Consider the following 17,252-nt stretch of genomic DNA (forward strand, 5'->3'; position numbering starts at 1 on the left):
AGCAGATATAATATTTTATGAGTCTAATGTTGTTTGGTGAACATACCACTTATAAGTAAGATGTACAGCTTTATAGAGAGGACATTAAAATAAATGGCTCATAAAAGTATCAATTTATTAACTACACATACATTGAATATGATAATTATGTGGTCTGAGGAACTCCTCAACTGTTATCAAGGGTTATAATGTTCATAAGTACAAATTAATAAAATATTTTCCAACTTATTGAATACATAAGTCAGTCAATATGAGTTTTTGTCATGGCTAGTTTATTTACTTTGATAAAAGAATATTATTTCAATTTTGAGTTGATCAGAAATTTAAATAGTGATTGATTTAACCTTTCCTTTAAAGTTTTTGTCCTATTAATTTTCAAAGAATAACATTTTTATCAAAGCTGAATGTTTATTTATAGCAAAACAAAATAATCTGAAACCAGAATGTACACACTGATTTAGGTATAATGATAAAAGTCTCTGATATCAAACTACACTGACCAAATAATAACCCATGTCACAGAAGGGGCTATTTAACTAATGACAGGAGATCATTGGACTTCTTACAGAATTTCTTACAATAGGTATCACACACACTTCTTTTTATCAATGATCCATGAAAATGATGTCAAGGTCTGGTGACCCCCCCCGTCATATAATCTTTTTCAGGCAAATAATATACAACAAGTGAAACTGTGAGCTACTGCTCACTGTTGATACCCCCTCTGCAAGTGGATAATATTAATAGTGTAAAAATATGCAAGTGTTTGGTAAACAGGAAGTTGTCGAGTGATGAATCTGAAAACGCATCACACGGTATAGCTGACTTATATAAATCCTGAAACCAAATTCAGAAATCCTTGTATTGTAGTTCCTGAGAAAAGTGTGACGAAAATTTTCAACTTGGCTATCATGTGTAAAATCATACAAGTGTTCGGTAAACAGGAAGTTGTCAAGTGATCAATCTGTGAAAACGCATCACACAGTATAGCTGACTTAGATAAACCCTGAAACCAAATTTCAGAAATCCTTGTATTGTAGTTCCTCAGAAAAATGCGACGAAAAATATCCATGGGACGGACGGACTGACTGACGGAAGGACAGACAGAGGTTAAACAGTATACCCCCCTTTTTTAAAGCAGGGGTATAAAGCGGGGGTATAATTATTGGACTATAGACAGACAAGACAGATGAATAGCCATCACTTTTAGAGTAGGGCAGTTTAAAACCAATGACAATTCTAAGGACTGTAAGAGATGTAAATATCATCAATTGGGTTTGTTAGTATTCAAATCAGTGAGAGGATATGTATGACGAAGACTGGCCATACCTATACATTATACATGTACTGGTATTCTCAGCATATGTCATACTGTATCATACAGAGTTCTACCCCCTTCCAAAACTGGGCCATATGAACAAAATAATACAGTAAGAATATGTAAATAAAAACAATTCATGCTCCCCAAAAAAAGAATAGCTTTGAACAGCAAATGTTTCCATAATTACACAGATTAAAAATACTCATTACACACAAATGAATGTCTTCAGAAAATTATGCAATTTCTAACCACATCATGCCTAGAGAACGAAAATCATTGGGCTTTATATAAAAACATCTAATATTTGAAGTAGAGTTCCTGTGTAGAGCACATTAGAAACTTTCATGCTAATTTATTTCCAGTAAAGCATAGAAGATCTATTGACTTGCAGTAATATTTCTTACATCACACAGCAATAAAGATATCCTTATTATCTCAGTTTATAACCTTTGTAAGCTCATCTTGGGTTGTTACTAACATTTTCAAAGGCTTTCATTACAAACAGACCAAGTTTAAAAGGTAGAAATATATGAGGAATGCGTAAATGTATGTCTTGTTTAAGAGAGGAACATTTGTCAAAAACGGATCAAACAGATTCTATAGTAAACTGAAATTGTTCGATTACCACAAAATAAACTGAAGAGCATATTTTTTTTAAATAACAAGGAATTTTTAAGCAGATGTAATTACATTACATGTATGTTTCATAGGAATCTGGGCGCTATGGCTGACAACAATCAAAAGCATTCCATTTATAGATTTCATAAAACGCATGACAGCATCTCATTGCTTCTCATGAACATGTGTCACCAATGCATAGAAAAACAAGCAAAACGTTTGATTATAAATCATAATTATATGGTATGTAGCATAAATATATAAAAATAAGAAATGAATAAAAACATCCCAAACTTAGATTTATTTAGAGTATTTTTGTTATTTAACTTTTTTTAAAATTTCCTTTGTAGTTCAGTATTTTTGTTTTTTTTACATCTCACAAAAAAATAGTTGGGACATAGAATATAAACCCTGCCCCCAATAACTACCTTCCCGCTCCCAAAAAAATGTGTATCAGCAAATATAATTTTTTTTTTCAATAATGGCCTAATTGTTAGCACACTTAAGTGTTAATTATATTATAAGATGAAATTTGTGATATCACATCACATGTCTATGTACAAAGGAATACTAACATTCAATCTACTTTGTGTTTTTTGATGATATCTTTTGATACAAGAAGAAAACTTATCCCAGATGGTTACCAGTGTAACAGAAACAACTTATATTGGACATTAATTATTTTGACATTGACAGCCATCGGTACATATGACTTACTCTCTTATATTAACATCATCTAAATCAAAAGTGTTATGCTTTCTGTTAAGTGAAAAACTAAGGTGTAAAAATATGGGTTAAAAATTCAAACAGTGTTTTATTTCTTAGAAGAAAAGAAGAATATGTATATATGTAGCAAAATTGCAAGAATTTCATTTTATGAGTCAAACTTAATAAGTACCGTATTTTCTGGACTAAAAAGCAAATCCCTTAATAAGCCACACACTGCCGTTTTTTTGGCGAGGATTGTTTTTTTATTATAAATAAAAAGCACCTTGAAACGTACATCTATTCTACTACCCCAAAAAAACAGGCGTGCTGCTTATTTAGGGATATATGCCTTTTAGTCCGGAAAATGTTCACTTATAAATAAAATACAGAAAAACTGGAACAAACTTTCCTTCTTAAAACTAGCTTTTAATCAGAAACAAACTTCTGTCCAAGTTTGGTACAAATCCAAGACAGTTAAGAAAGTTAAAAATTTTAAAAACTTGAACAACAGAGTGAATGTAATGTTAAATGGCAGATTAAGTCCATTTATAAGTAAAATAGGAAAAAAAATGGATTTTTTTTCTTCAAAATTTACTTTTTGATATTATCTTATAATCATAAACAAGCTTCTGTTCAAGTTTGGTGAAATACAGGATAGTTAAACAAAGTTATTAAAATTTCAAAAACTTCACGCTGCCGACAGAATGTAGGATTGCTATATGTTTCGCTTTTTCAACAAAAGATGAAGACTCGAAAATAAATGATGATTGAAAATAGAAAATTTCAGACTTCCTCTTGGTAAACGGAAATGGGGAATAAGTCAAAGAGACAACAACCCTGAACCAAAGAGTAAATAACAGCCGAAGGGTATGAGTTGACTTGAGTCTTGAAACAGGATTCATTTTCGTCAGTAAAAACTTCTTGCATTTGACACCTTGAACATGTTCAGTATAAAAATAAGATGTGGTATGATTGTCATTGAGACAACCACCAACTTTTTCTGTTTGATTACACATGTAATAGTATGACCCTTACAAATATTAATTTTATAATCTAGAACCACAACATATTATTAATTTCTTGACCCTATTATTTGAATACAATGTCACATTGACATGAACCCTATAACTCTTGCTATTTTACTCATATTTCTATTAAAAGTGCAAATCCTTGTGTAACTTTAAACACATCAAAGGGACTTTTGTCAAAATGACTTATTAATAATATATATATATTATAAAATGTGAAATCAATAATCAGATATATTTAACATGGCAAGATGATGCTGCAATTTTATTGGAAACAGAATTCTTAAACTGAAATTTATCAAAATACACAATATCATTTTATCATTAATAACATTTCTGGATTTTCAAAATTTATATTTTATCCTAAAATCAGTATTTCAGATTCAAATCAATAATTTAAAGAATAATTGTATGGAAATTTATTTTTATGTGGAAAAAAAGTATAATTTAACTCACCCGGATTTGTTTCCAATATGAAATGAATCACGATATTAGTCATACAGGAGTCTGGGGCGATAGTATTGATTAATGTTGTTATTAATTTATTGTTGCACCTTACCTTAGGGTGACAATCTCCTGAGTCGATTAACAATAAACATCTGCAAATAAATAAATAATACTTTAAATTAGTAACTACCTTTAAAAAAGATATAAAATGTAATTGTTTATTGAGAAGCTGTCCCGCCAATTTTAAATATGATAATGTGATCTCTTTTAATAAAAATAATGGGATTTTTATATCAAAATAATAGCATTTTGTCTTGTTCATCTCTTTCGCAAATACATTACTTTATCTTTCAAGGTTAAACCAGATTTTTAGCTCTGCAACATTAAAGCAGTTGTTGAGTAAATGCATGTCATAAATATATCATGTGTATCATTTTTTCCTCTGTAACTACTTCACAATTTGTCATAGCACTGACACAGTCCTAGTATTGATCTTATTATGTAAAGATTTCATGAGATTTTGTAAAAGCAGATTTGAGTCATCATATCATTAAAGTTGAAAAAGGGATGTTATTTGAAACAATGTAAAATTGTGCCTTAATTGTGTTTAATAGATATAAGATGATGTGGTATGAGTGGTGCCAATGAGACAACTCTTCATCCAAGTCACAATCTGCAAAAGCAAATAATTATAGGTTAAAGTATGGCCTTCAAACAGAGCCTTGGCTCTCATCAAACAATAAGCTATAAAGTGCCCCTACATCACTGTCTGAAATTTAGTACCAATGGCTCTACACCTCAATGGAGGATAACGTTTTGATTCAGATTACAAGAAAGGTTCTTCAGTTATTACTCCCATGACAAAATTGACAGAAATCATTATTTACCCTCATCCTTTCATAACAGTGGGTTTAATCTAACTGATTCATAGTTATAGGCAACCACTATTACATTTTTGCAGGGTGGATTGATTAAACAGAATCATAGATACTTTGCAGCAGCAGTGAGTGGAGGATCAAGGGGGGAACCCCTTTTTAAAATGGCTGGATCCACATAATCAAGGTGGTTAATCTAAATGAATCAACCACTATGATTAGTAGCAAGGGGGAGGGGGTCAAATAATTGCCAACCCCTTAGGCCATTTACTTCATAGCAGTTTGAGGGGGGGGGGGGGGGGGGGGCTGAAATAATTAGCAACCCAGTCCCCTTAGGTCTATAATTACTTCAAAGCAGTTAGGGGGGATTAACTGAAACATTGGCAAACCCCATAGCTTGGTAGCAGGGAGGTAGAATTAACTGAATTATAGGCAACTGCTAGTACTTTGTAACAGGGTGTTGAATTAACTGAAGTAGCTGCAAATAATATCTGGCAAATGGATAGCAAGTAAGATAGCCACAAAAAAAATTATACTGTAGAAACTAAAACTAGAGGCTCCCAGGACCCTGAATTGGTCACCTGGTACAAAATTATGTATCATTCAAAACCTTAGCAATAAGCAACATTGGCACTAGTAAGAACTCTTTTTGGCCCCAAAATATAGCAGTTTTACAAAATTATTAAAATGTAAACTTTAGTTATTTATTGTGAAGTAGAATGCTTCTGCTACTTAAATATGGGCTTTTTTTTTAAATACCATGCAAATATATCGAGTACTTCAGGGTTCTCACTAAGGCGAGTCCATGAGTCCTGGACTCATCAAAATCTGTCTGGACTCACCATCTTCAAAACTGATGAGTCCACAGATGCATCAAAATTGAAATATTTTGTGTCAACTGGGACAATACCCCCAATGCGCCTTGAAATGAGGAACACAAAAGTCACGTGTAAACAAAAAATCTCTGTGTAGTGATATTTGACACATTTCTATGATAAACGAATGACTGAGCTGAACCATTAGTGTTAATTTAGAAAGTAAGGGAACACAGAATAAATGTGTAAAAACCATGGAGCTATTAAATGTGTTCAAAGTATTAAAATTTCAAAGAACTTATTGTGTTAAAAATGGAATTTTTTACCATGAGGAGCCACATCGCAAAAGGATACTCAGGGTTTGCTAAATTACGGAAAAATGAATCACACTTCGTACCCCGAAAATTTAACCACATATGTAAAAATGTCTCAGCTTCGAAACAAGCCATCATACATATATACAATTTTACAATATGGGCTGAGCAACAGAAGAAAACGTTACCATTACGGCCTATGGAAAAACAATTGCGCATATTGCCCCAACTGAACACAATTAAACACAAATATCATCATTTTATAGCAAAAGTTTAAAAGTGATCTGAATGGAGACTAAAATATTACATAATATTGCTATAAAATATTTTCTTCTTGCTGTTGGACTCATCATGGCTAAAAATGACGAGTCCCTGAACTCACCTTCAAAAATTCTTAGCAAGAACCCTGGTACTAGCATCATTAAGTCATGCTAAACAAGATAAACTGCAAGCTACTGCTCACTGATGATACCCCCGCCGCAAGTGGATAATATTAATAGTGTAAAAATATGCAAGTGTTCGGTAAACAGGAAGTTGTCGAGTGATGAATCTGAAAACCGCATCACACAGTATAGCTGACTTATATAAATCCTGAAACCAAATTTCAGAAATCCTTGTATTTTAGTTCCGAAGAAAAATGTGACGAAAATTTTCAACTTGGCTATCATGTGTAAAATCATACAAGTGTTCGGTAAACAGGAAGTTGTCAAGTGATCAATCTGAAAACAGAGTTGGGGTAATTGTAATAGTAATCGTCAATCAGCTGTTGATTATTGATTACAATTTTTCAAGTAATAATTGTAATCATTAATCAGCCAAAAATCTGATTACATGTAATTTAATTTAATCAATTACTTTTAAAAATACCCTGTAATCCTGATTACTTTATGATTACATTCTGATTACAATGAAAAAAAATCTTTAACTGTGTTTATGTTCAATAAAGGAAACATTTTGTTATTCTTATTCAATTTATATTGAACATGTGAAAGCTAGATTGGTATACTTCAGTAAAAAATAAACTGTTACAGTATTGAAAAGTCATCAATAGCCTAAAAAGAGACAGATAATACAATTGTATGTTTCTGGCCTTAGTAAAAGATATTGTACATATATTCACAATTTAAAGATGTACATATATATTTGATAATAACTGTTATATTCAAGTAATACTTTTCTTTTAATCCTTAATTATAATCTTTTGTTAATGTTGTGATTTTTGTCAACTTTGAATGGGCGTATGACATTTGCGCCGATTTTTAAATTTTTCATTCTTTCATTTGCGCCGATTTCATTTTTTCATTTGCGCCGATTTTTTTTTTTTTCTAATTGGATTTACAGGTAAGTTACAGATAAGTTCATACTTTTACATTGGCTGAGCAGAGAGTATAAAGACAAATCAAGTGACATTGCAATTGGTAAATCCCAGCTATCCCAATGTTTCGGCTTACCATTCCTTTCCCTAAATGAAATCGATGACTGCTTCACAATTGACATTGCCTGACGCTCCGCTCCTTCTGATGACAAATGTCATACATTCTTAGATGTAACGTACAAGTACACATTCGGCATAACGGTCAACCAATTCGTGATGGCGTCCATAAAATTAACGAAGGGATGAATTCAACTTCACCATTTGGAACTCTTGGTTTGATAGCTTCCTTGTGTGAAAATGCGATCTCTAGAAATGCCCCCACCAGTACGTATGTCAGACAAAGAAAAGATGGCCTTCTTTATAGACAATTACGTCAAATATAGAAGAGACGAAATCATAAGAAAGATGTGTTGCCTATACATACTCGGAAAGAACAGATTTATGATTTGAATGTATTCCGTTTTTATGGATTTGAATGCTGTACATATATTTTTAATTCGTCATTTTAGTATAAACAAAGTGCTTTTATCTTAGGTTTTTACTTCTTGATTTTTAGCAGGAGACAGCAGTTATATACATGTTATGATTGACAATTCATAACATATGTACGTACAACTGGCTAACAGAATATGTCTTTAATGATAAATGAAAATAACATTAGTGGGATGGAGAGTTGTAACATTGGCACTCATACCACATCTTCTTAAATTATTTCACCTGTAATTTACCTGTTATTTACCTGTAAAAAAAATCGGCGCAAATGAAAGAAAAAATCGGCGCAAATGAAAACGCCGCTTTGAATTGACAGGTAGGAAACCAATTAAGGTTTGTTTTTATTGCAATTACCAACTGAGTATAGCTGTAGGACAATATGTATGGTAAAAACTTGTTCAATGGGTCGACATAACCAGTGACACAATGTTTATGTATGTATGAAGTGAACTTTTGAGGTTTATTAAATAAATGAAGTTTGAAGTTATCATTTTATAATATAGCAAACACAATGCTTTCTAAAAAATGCTATAATTATATAATAAAGGTTTATTCATTCACATTATGCAATTTTTTTAATTTTTTTTAATTCATTGTAATCAGATGTAATCATGATTACTTTGCCAATGTAATCATTAATTTAATCAGACACTTTCAGAAATGATGTAATCATTAATTTAATTTAATCGTACAAATGACAAAGTAATTGTAATTTAATCAATTACATTGAAAGTAGTCGGACCCATCTCTGTCTGAAAACGCATCACAAATGCAGACAAGAAGCAAAGATGTCTTCTGTCATTAACAAATTATGAATTTTACAATTGATTTAGATCAAATTGTTCTTATTAATTCTATTGACTGGGATTGAAAAGTGCAGATGTATTCTTCTGATGACATAATTGTCTCTTGGATTTAGGAAGATTTAGTGTGTACACATGTTCTGGATTAAATCTTTTGGAAAGTACAGTGTATTAGAATTTCCACCATTTTGAATATATGTGCATGCTCTTTTAGTTCAAAGTTAAGTGACATTTAGAATGTTTTATTAGCTTTTCAGAGACAAGAGAAAAAATCTTAGACCATAGATTTACAAAAATTATTAATCAAGAAGATGTGGTATACTCTACATGGTAATTTTGCCAGTGAAACAACTATCAACAAGAGACCAAATGACACAAAAATGTGCATATACATATCATAAAATTGTGTAAGACAGGAATCATATTTTGTATCATTTTAAAACAATATTTAAATGTTTTATAAAATTATTTAGTACTTAATTCCAATAAAATAATTTTGCTATAAAGTTAGAGAATTGTGGTATGACTGACAATTAATTATACATTTAATATAAACACAGATGACAAATAACTAATAACCTTACTTTATGTCTTTACAATGTTAACTTATTCTAATTTATCATGTTTATAATATGCTATATTCTTTTACTTTTATTTTGCAGAATTTGCCAATATCAACTAAATTAAATTCAACTTTAGGGACAGAGATTCCAATAGGACACTGAACCAAAAGATACACACATGTAACTGGACTAACTATATAGACGACAGAGAACAAATATTGTTTTATGACATCACAGAAAATGCCATATATGAAAAGATTTTCAAATTCCATCTGATGGTCAATTCTCCATCAAGTTTGCATGCACTTTACATGTAATTGAAAATATTCCATCAATTATCCATCAGATGGCAAAAATACCATCAATTATCCATCAGATGGAAATTATGCCATCAATTATCCATCAGGTGGAAATTATGCCATCAATTTTCCACCATCATGAACACAAATTCCATCAACAAATTTCCATCAACCATTTTCCATCATTGATGGAAAGTTGATGGAAAGCTGTTCCAATTCTCCATCAACATGATGGAATTTTATGGCATTTGTTCCATCACAAAATTCCATCATGTTTTGATGGAAAATCTAGGGAAGGGTTGTCAAGTGATCAATCTGAAAACGCATCACACGGTATAGCTGACTTAATTAAACCCTGAAAACAAATTTCAGAAATCCTTGTATTGTAGTTCCTGAGAAAAATGCGACAAAAATATTCATGGGACGGACGGACTGACTGATGGACTGACGGAAGGACAGACAGAGGTCAAACAGTATATCCCCCCTTTTTTTAAGCGGGGGTATAATTACTGAAATCGGTTTCCATCTTAAATTAAAGTGGCCGCATTTGTGTTCATTCTTAATATTGAAATGTAAGTTGTATTTGATGACATGAATACATAACATATATAAAGGTTGAGGATGAACAAGGATGTGGCAACTTTTATTTTGATAAAAACCATCTGAAATGTGACATTTTTTTGCATATTTTATAGATTTTTCATAATAAAGCTTTAATCGCAGCGTTTTTAATGAGTAAATCAGTTAAAATCTTTCACATAAACTTATTGAATCAACTGAAATAGACAGTTTAAAAGTATTTAAAAAGTGTCCAAAATCTTTCATTAGATGAACCTGAAATTTGAGGTCAAAATTGGCCCTTACCAGACCTTCTCCTTTAGAGAATTACATTTTCGATATATCTATTATACACATAATAATCTTCAGGATAATTGCAGAAAAAAATACCCTTAAAAATTGGTCTAAAATTTTCATTTAACTATTAGATAAAAAAAAAAAGAGGATGTGGTATGATTGCAATTGAATGAGACCAAATAATTCAGAAATAAACAGCTATAGGTCAGTGTACAGCCTTCAACAATGAGCATGTTTTTTTCTTTCTAAGGAGTCCATCCCCCAAAGTCAATAAGGTCTTATTATTCAGATCTAATTGGAGAACATCAAATATATAAAAAAATATTCTAGTTATTCAAGTACTACAACTTCAAAAAGGAGTCAATTGACGATTTCCGTCACTTTAATTGCTTGCACTGGAAGATCATATCTTGCTGATATTTTTTGCTGATATGACACGTTTTCTCTCTTTTATTGTCTATCTATTATGGTTCTCGAGATAATAGCTATAAGGAGGTGATTGACAATGTAGGTCATATTGACTTATTTGTAGATTTAGATTTTATCATTGCTTTTGCAGTTTACATCTTAATTTCAAACAAATTTTAAGGTAAATACCATTAAATGCATAGAGGGATGAAAATTGTCATTCAATTGTATAACTTTTATCAATATTTAAGGAATCAAATGACTACATTGTATTTCAGCAATGCTGACTTATATGACTTATTTGTAGATACTTTTTACTGATCATATACAATCCTATCAATCAGTCTATCTCATTTAACATGTTTAATAGTCTTCATGATGAAATTACCAAAAATGCAAGAAATGAGTAAACAGTGATATTGTTGGCTTTTTTCAAAACTATACCTCTACCCTTTTTTATTGGGAAAATATGCGCAATTTCATCAAATGGGGAAATTTAAAATAAACCATGAATTTGACTGAAACTTCAATTTACAGACCAATTTTCAGGAATTAAACCTTGCTTCAAAAAAAGACCCTATTTTGTCAGTGATGATACATGAATAGACCCTCAAATGTGCACATATAGTCATTTTAGGCATGAAAAATGTTTAAATGAGTGTTTTTCAGTTTGTAGTCATGCACAATTACAACTGAGACTGCACTGTTTGGGGAAAAGTTGTCTTTTTGGGAATAATTTTAAGCCATTTTTTTTCTCAAATTGGGATTCTTCTCCAGGGAAAAAAGCCTTTATTCTTCACTAATTTAATGCAAACAATATCACTGGTAAAACAGTGTGCAATGGACAACAACAAGGAATTATCATGTCAAGTGAAAGCAGTAGTACAAGGTGAGGTAAAAATCATGTCTCTCCCTAACTACCGGTAATCTCTAGCTCTGGTATATTTAAGTGTCATTAAAACTTTATTCAATATGTATCTTGAACATCCCTATTTGATCCCGAGTTGTGCATGTTCTGACAATGTTCACTTATTTAAGAGAAAAGAATGTCAACATTGAAAAGCCACCAGGAAAAAACAATTCATTGACTAATTGGTCCTGAAATCTTTCACATACATGTAAAACCACGATTTACATTTACAATGAAATCAAACAGATGTATAAAAATCATCATTACACAATTACATGTGCCTGTATGTCTCTTTATATTTATGTTTATGTATGGAGTCTACAATGATCATTTCAATGGTTAATTAATCAGATGGTGTTAAGTCTTAAAGGGGAACTAATTACGAGATATATAAAAAATCTTAGGTAATTTTTTATTTGTTTAATCAATAATGAAAGTGAAATAGTGAAATAATAATTTGCTTTTAGCAGCCAAAATGGTTCAATTTTGTCAAATTAAGCAAAGAAACATTGATAATTACTCATTCACTTGCAAGTGAATTAGTCCACCTCTTAAAATCCATACCCGTAGCCAGGGGGGTTCGGACGAACCCCCCCTGTCCGAACCCCCCCTTGAAAACAAATAAGCACTGTTAAAGTCAATGTTCTGTTCGAATTGTGACTGTTAAAGTCGAGTTTGTGAGTCCAACGAACCCCCCTTTGGAAATTGCTGGCTACGGACCTGAAATCTGTATTCATGTGAACTTCAATTTAACCCCTAGCTAGAGATCGACAACGCATGCATTTTACATGTACAGGTTATTTACAGAAAAAGAAAGTCAACAATAAAAGTGAAACTATGGTAAATCATTTGATTACTGATTCGATCTATACAAAATTATTCTTTTACGGTTAAAAACAATGATAAACATAAATTTTTAATCTATAAGATAAAATCAAACAGACCTATTAAAATCCAATTGCACGTGTTGGTTTAATCTATTAATATCGTTATTTATGTTTACATCGCTTATATGGTCATCTGAGGTCAAATCAATAGTTAATTAGATGGCGTCTGGGCTAACATACACACGAAACGAACCTACATATTATCTACCCCATGCTCTTTATACTGTTTATTTTAGACTTTGGTTAGTTTGGATAATTGTTTTACATTGTTATAAATCAAATATGAGAATTTGAGTCAAATCGGTGATCATGAATTTGACAGCTAGTGCCCCTTTAAATCGGCATGTAATGCTGATATGTTATAGCAAGTCCATGCAATTGTTTCTATTTGGTTGGGTTTTTTACACTCTTACACTGTTTTAATTATCAAAATTGAAGAATTGTGATATCTCATTCAATCACCCCTCTTATCAGAACAATAACTGTAGGTATAAAAATGAATTATTTTATTGTTTGAATTTTTTTTTTAGTCTTTAAAAGGGACTTACTGTATATCAGGTAGGGAGAAATAGTCAATTCTTAAATATATTGAAGGGTAAACAAGTGAAACTGCAAGCTACTGCTCACTGATGATACCCCCGCCACAAGTGGATAATATTAATGGTGTAAAAATATGCAAGTGTTCGGTAAACAGGAAATTGTCGAGTGATGAATCTGAAAACGCATCACACGGTATAGCTGACTTATATAAATCCTGAAACCAAATTTCAGAAATCCTTGTGAAAAATGTGACGAAAATTTCAACTTGGCTATCATGTGTAAAATCATGCAAGTGTTAGGTAAACAGAAAGTTGTCAAGTGATCAATCTGAAAACGCATCACACGGTATAGCTGACTTAGATAAACCCTGAAACCAAATTTCAGAAATCCTTGTATTGTAGATCCTGAGAAAAATGCGACGAAAAATATTCATGGGACTGATGGACTGACAGAAGGACAGACAGAGGTAAAACAGTATACCCCCCCCCCCCCTTTTTTAAAGCAGTGGTATAATTATCATAGATATATATTTAAATATGCCACATGGTAAAAGAATATTGTCTCCACATGGAAATCTATGTTTAAAAACCATTTGGATGTTTTCATTTTTGTAGATTGTAGATTGTAAGATGGGAGATAACTCTAGTCACAATAATTTGTAGATTGTGAGATGGGAGATAACTCTAAGTTACAATATTTTGTAGATTGTGAGATGGGAGGTAACTCTAGGTAACAATATTTCGAAGATTGTAAAATGGGAGATAACTCTAGAATACAATATTTTGTAGGTTGTGAGATGGAAGATAACTCTATGTTACAATATTTTTCTACATTTGAAAATGCCTGTACCAAGATGCGTTTTGTTATTTGATTTTGCCATGTGATTATGGACTTTCCAAATTGATTTTCCTCTAAGTTCAGTATTTTTGTGATTTTACTTTTTTGTAGATTTTGAGATGGGAGATAACTCTAGGTTACAATAGTATGTAGATTGTGAGATAGGAGATAACTCTAGGTTACAATATTTTGTAGATGGTAAGATGGGAGATAAGTCTAGAATACAATATTTTGTAGATTCTAGAGTTAAGCTGGGAGATAACTCTAGGTTACAATATTTTGTAGATTGTGAGATGGGAGATAATTCTAGGTTACAATATTTTGTAGATTGTGAGATGGGAGATAACTCTAGGTTATAATATTTTTCTACATTTGAAAATGCCTGTGTCCATTTGTTTTTGATGCATTTTTTTATTTGATTTTGCCATGCGATTATGGACTTTCCGAATTGATTTTCCTCTAAGTTCATTATTTTTGTGATTTTACTTTTTTGTGGATTGTGAGATGGGAGATATCTCTAGGTTATAATATTTTGTGGATTGTGAGATAGAAGATAACTCTAGGTTATAATATTTTGTAGATTGTGAAATGGGAGATAACTCTAGGTTACAATATTTTGTAGATTGTGAGATGGGAGATAAGTCCAGAATACAATATTTTGTAGATTCTAGAGTTAGCTGGGAGATAACTCTAGGTTACAATATTTTGTAGATAGTGAAATATCATCGGAAATAAATCTAGGTTAATACAATATTTTGTAGATTGTGAGATGGGAGATAACTCTAGAATACAATATTTTTTTAAGTACATATACTATTACTGAAATCTGTGAATTCATGTTCTTTAAAGTTTAAAAACATAAAATTGAGAACCAATACAGTGTCTTATTATTTTATTTTTGTCCCAAAAGAAGTATATCACAAACATGAAAAATAGATGTAAAGAATGGTATTGCATGTTTTTCAAATATTTAATCAAAGATTTGGATAAAAGATGTTTTATTTGTATTTGACAATATCAGACATTTATACGAGAGAAAATTCAGAGGTGAGCTACAAATTTTTGAGGTCATAATAGAATTTTAACCAATGAGTATACAGATCAAATGAACAACTTGTTGATAAAAATTTGAACAACAATTTGGGGGTAGTATTAGTCTACTAAATAAAAAATTAGTAAGGGTTCCGCGGAACCCAGTGTCTCGCCTACTTTTGCTGTATATCAACAAAAATGAGGAAAAAAAATCAATAAAAATATTCCAGTTGATACTATCTTATGATTGTAAGAAGCTTCTGTCCAAGCTTGGTAAACATCTAGGATAGTTAATGAATCTAATAAATGTTTTGAAAACTTTAACTGCAGACTGTATGTAATGTTAACTGGAAGAAAATCTAAGTCCATTTAAAAGGAAAATACAGAACTAATGTAGTTATCTTTTTACAAAATTTACTTCTAGATACTATCTTATGATCATAAATAAGCTACTGTCTAAGTTTGGTACACACCCAGGATAGTTCAAGAAAGTTATTAAAATTTTAAAAACTTTAACCACAGAGTGAAGGTAATGTTTCCTTTTCAGAAAAACTAAGTCCATTTAAAAGTAAAATATGGAAAAAATGGATTATATTTTACAAAATTTACTTCTGGATACTATCTTATGATCATAAACAAGCTTCTGTCCAAGTTTGGTACAAACTCAGGATAGTTTAAGAAAGTTATTAAAATTCTAAAAACTTTAACCACAGAATGAATGTTATGTTTCCCTGCAGAAAAAAATAAGTCCATTCATAAGGCCACGTTTTTTTAATTTGTTGGTTTACGGATTTTCTCCATGAAAAAGTCGGGTCGGTCGGTCGGAAAAAAAAAGAAAAAAAAGATCTTTCAAGACAGAAAACTGATATGCAAAATAAAAATATATTTCACCTTTCTAATAATATGTTTGTCATACTATTTTTTCATTGTTCTTAAATTTTAGTTTGATGAAATATTATTGCTCAGCTGTAAACATCGCATGACATTGTCTAATAATTTCCCGTAAAAAAGGGGGGTACACTGACAAAGACGAAATTAAATCGTCATTTCACAAACAAGAAAAACAGGTTCACTTCAGTTATTTGACTTAGCTTTTAATCAAAACTTGGTGAAAAATAATAAGCACGAAAACTGATAAAAAAAAAAGAAGTAAAATCGTCGTACGAAAATAAGTTTCAACACACGTGTCAAAACGTATTAGACTCGTCCACTAGAAAAACGAGAATATCAGGTTAAACAATCTGTTGTCATGCATTCCCGTTTTTTATCCAAATGGACGATATTTTTTTTTATCTATAAAACAAGAAAATATCAAATGATTTGTTAAAAATCAGTATTTTAACTTGATGTCTTGAACTTCCACCTGTCTACATTTGGACAAGTCTATTTATATGAGAACATGCATCTTACAGACTGGTGACAAATAAGGGAAACAAACTTATTGTGTAATTGGTTTTAAACACAGGTTTCGTTCCGCAAAATTATTTGCGCAAACGACATTTCAAGGTCATTAATAATTGATTTGTCTATTTTTAGAAACGTAAACTAAAAGTTTCATTTTTCACAACAGACAGTGTCATCACTTCTGTTAGTGATTAATGCATTTCATTTCATAAAAAAGGATATTTTAATTATTTTTCAGGGATAATGCATTTGTTAGTGTCGGGGAGAATAAAAAAAAGCCTGAAAATTCGATTTTATTTTTATTTTGGAAATCGGCAAAATCGGGTCGGCGGATCCGTAAACCAACAAATTAAAAAATCCTGGCCTAAGTAAAATACGGAAAAAATGGAATTTTATTTTAACAAAATTTACTTCTGGATACTATCTTATGATCATAAACAAGCTTCTATCCAAGTTTGGTAGAAATCCAGTATAGTTTAAGAAAGTAATTCAAAATTCAAAAACTTTAACCACAGAGTGAATATTTGTGGACGCCGCTGCCAACGACGACGGAATGTAGGATCACTATGTTTCGCTTTTTCGACTAAAGTCGAAGGCTGGACAAAAAAGAGATTTTTGTGAATATAATGCCTACAAATATTGAAATGATCATAGTGCTTGACATTTAAATAATTTTATCTAAACTTTTCCATTTTGGTAACCTACATTGAACTCTCACACA

At 31.2% G+C, this 17,252-nt stretch overlaps 1 protein-coding gene across 4 annotated transcripts in view; it reads right to left on the reverse strand.

Moving 5' to 3' along the window:
• LOC134683044 (plexin-A4-like) overlaps positions 1 to 17,252 on the reverse strand; it is a 70,235-nt gene that overhangs the window by 50,095 nt on the left and 2,888 nt on the right. For 3 of the 4 annotated variants that reach the window (XM_063542096.1, XM_063542070.1, XM_063542080.1), the window contains exon 2: positions 4,235 to 4,274. The exons of the other annotated variant lie outside the window; for it this stretch is intronic. The gene's annotated coding sequence lies outside the window, so the exon portion shown is untranslated. The remainder of the gene's footprint in view (positions 1 to 4,234; positions 4,275 to 17,252) is intronic. 4 annotated transcript variants of the gene reach the window in all.

The sequence above is a fragment of the Mytilus trossulus genome, chromosome 1 (genome assembly GCF_036588685.1).
Source record: "Mytilus trossulus isolate FHL-02 chromosome 1, PNRI_Mtr1.1.1.hap1, whole genome shotgun sequence".
Classification (NCBI taxonomy): Eukaryota; Metazoa; Mollusca; class Bivalvia; order Mytilida; family Mytilidae; genus Mytilus; species Mytilus trossulus.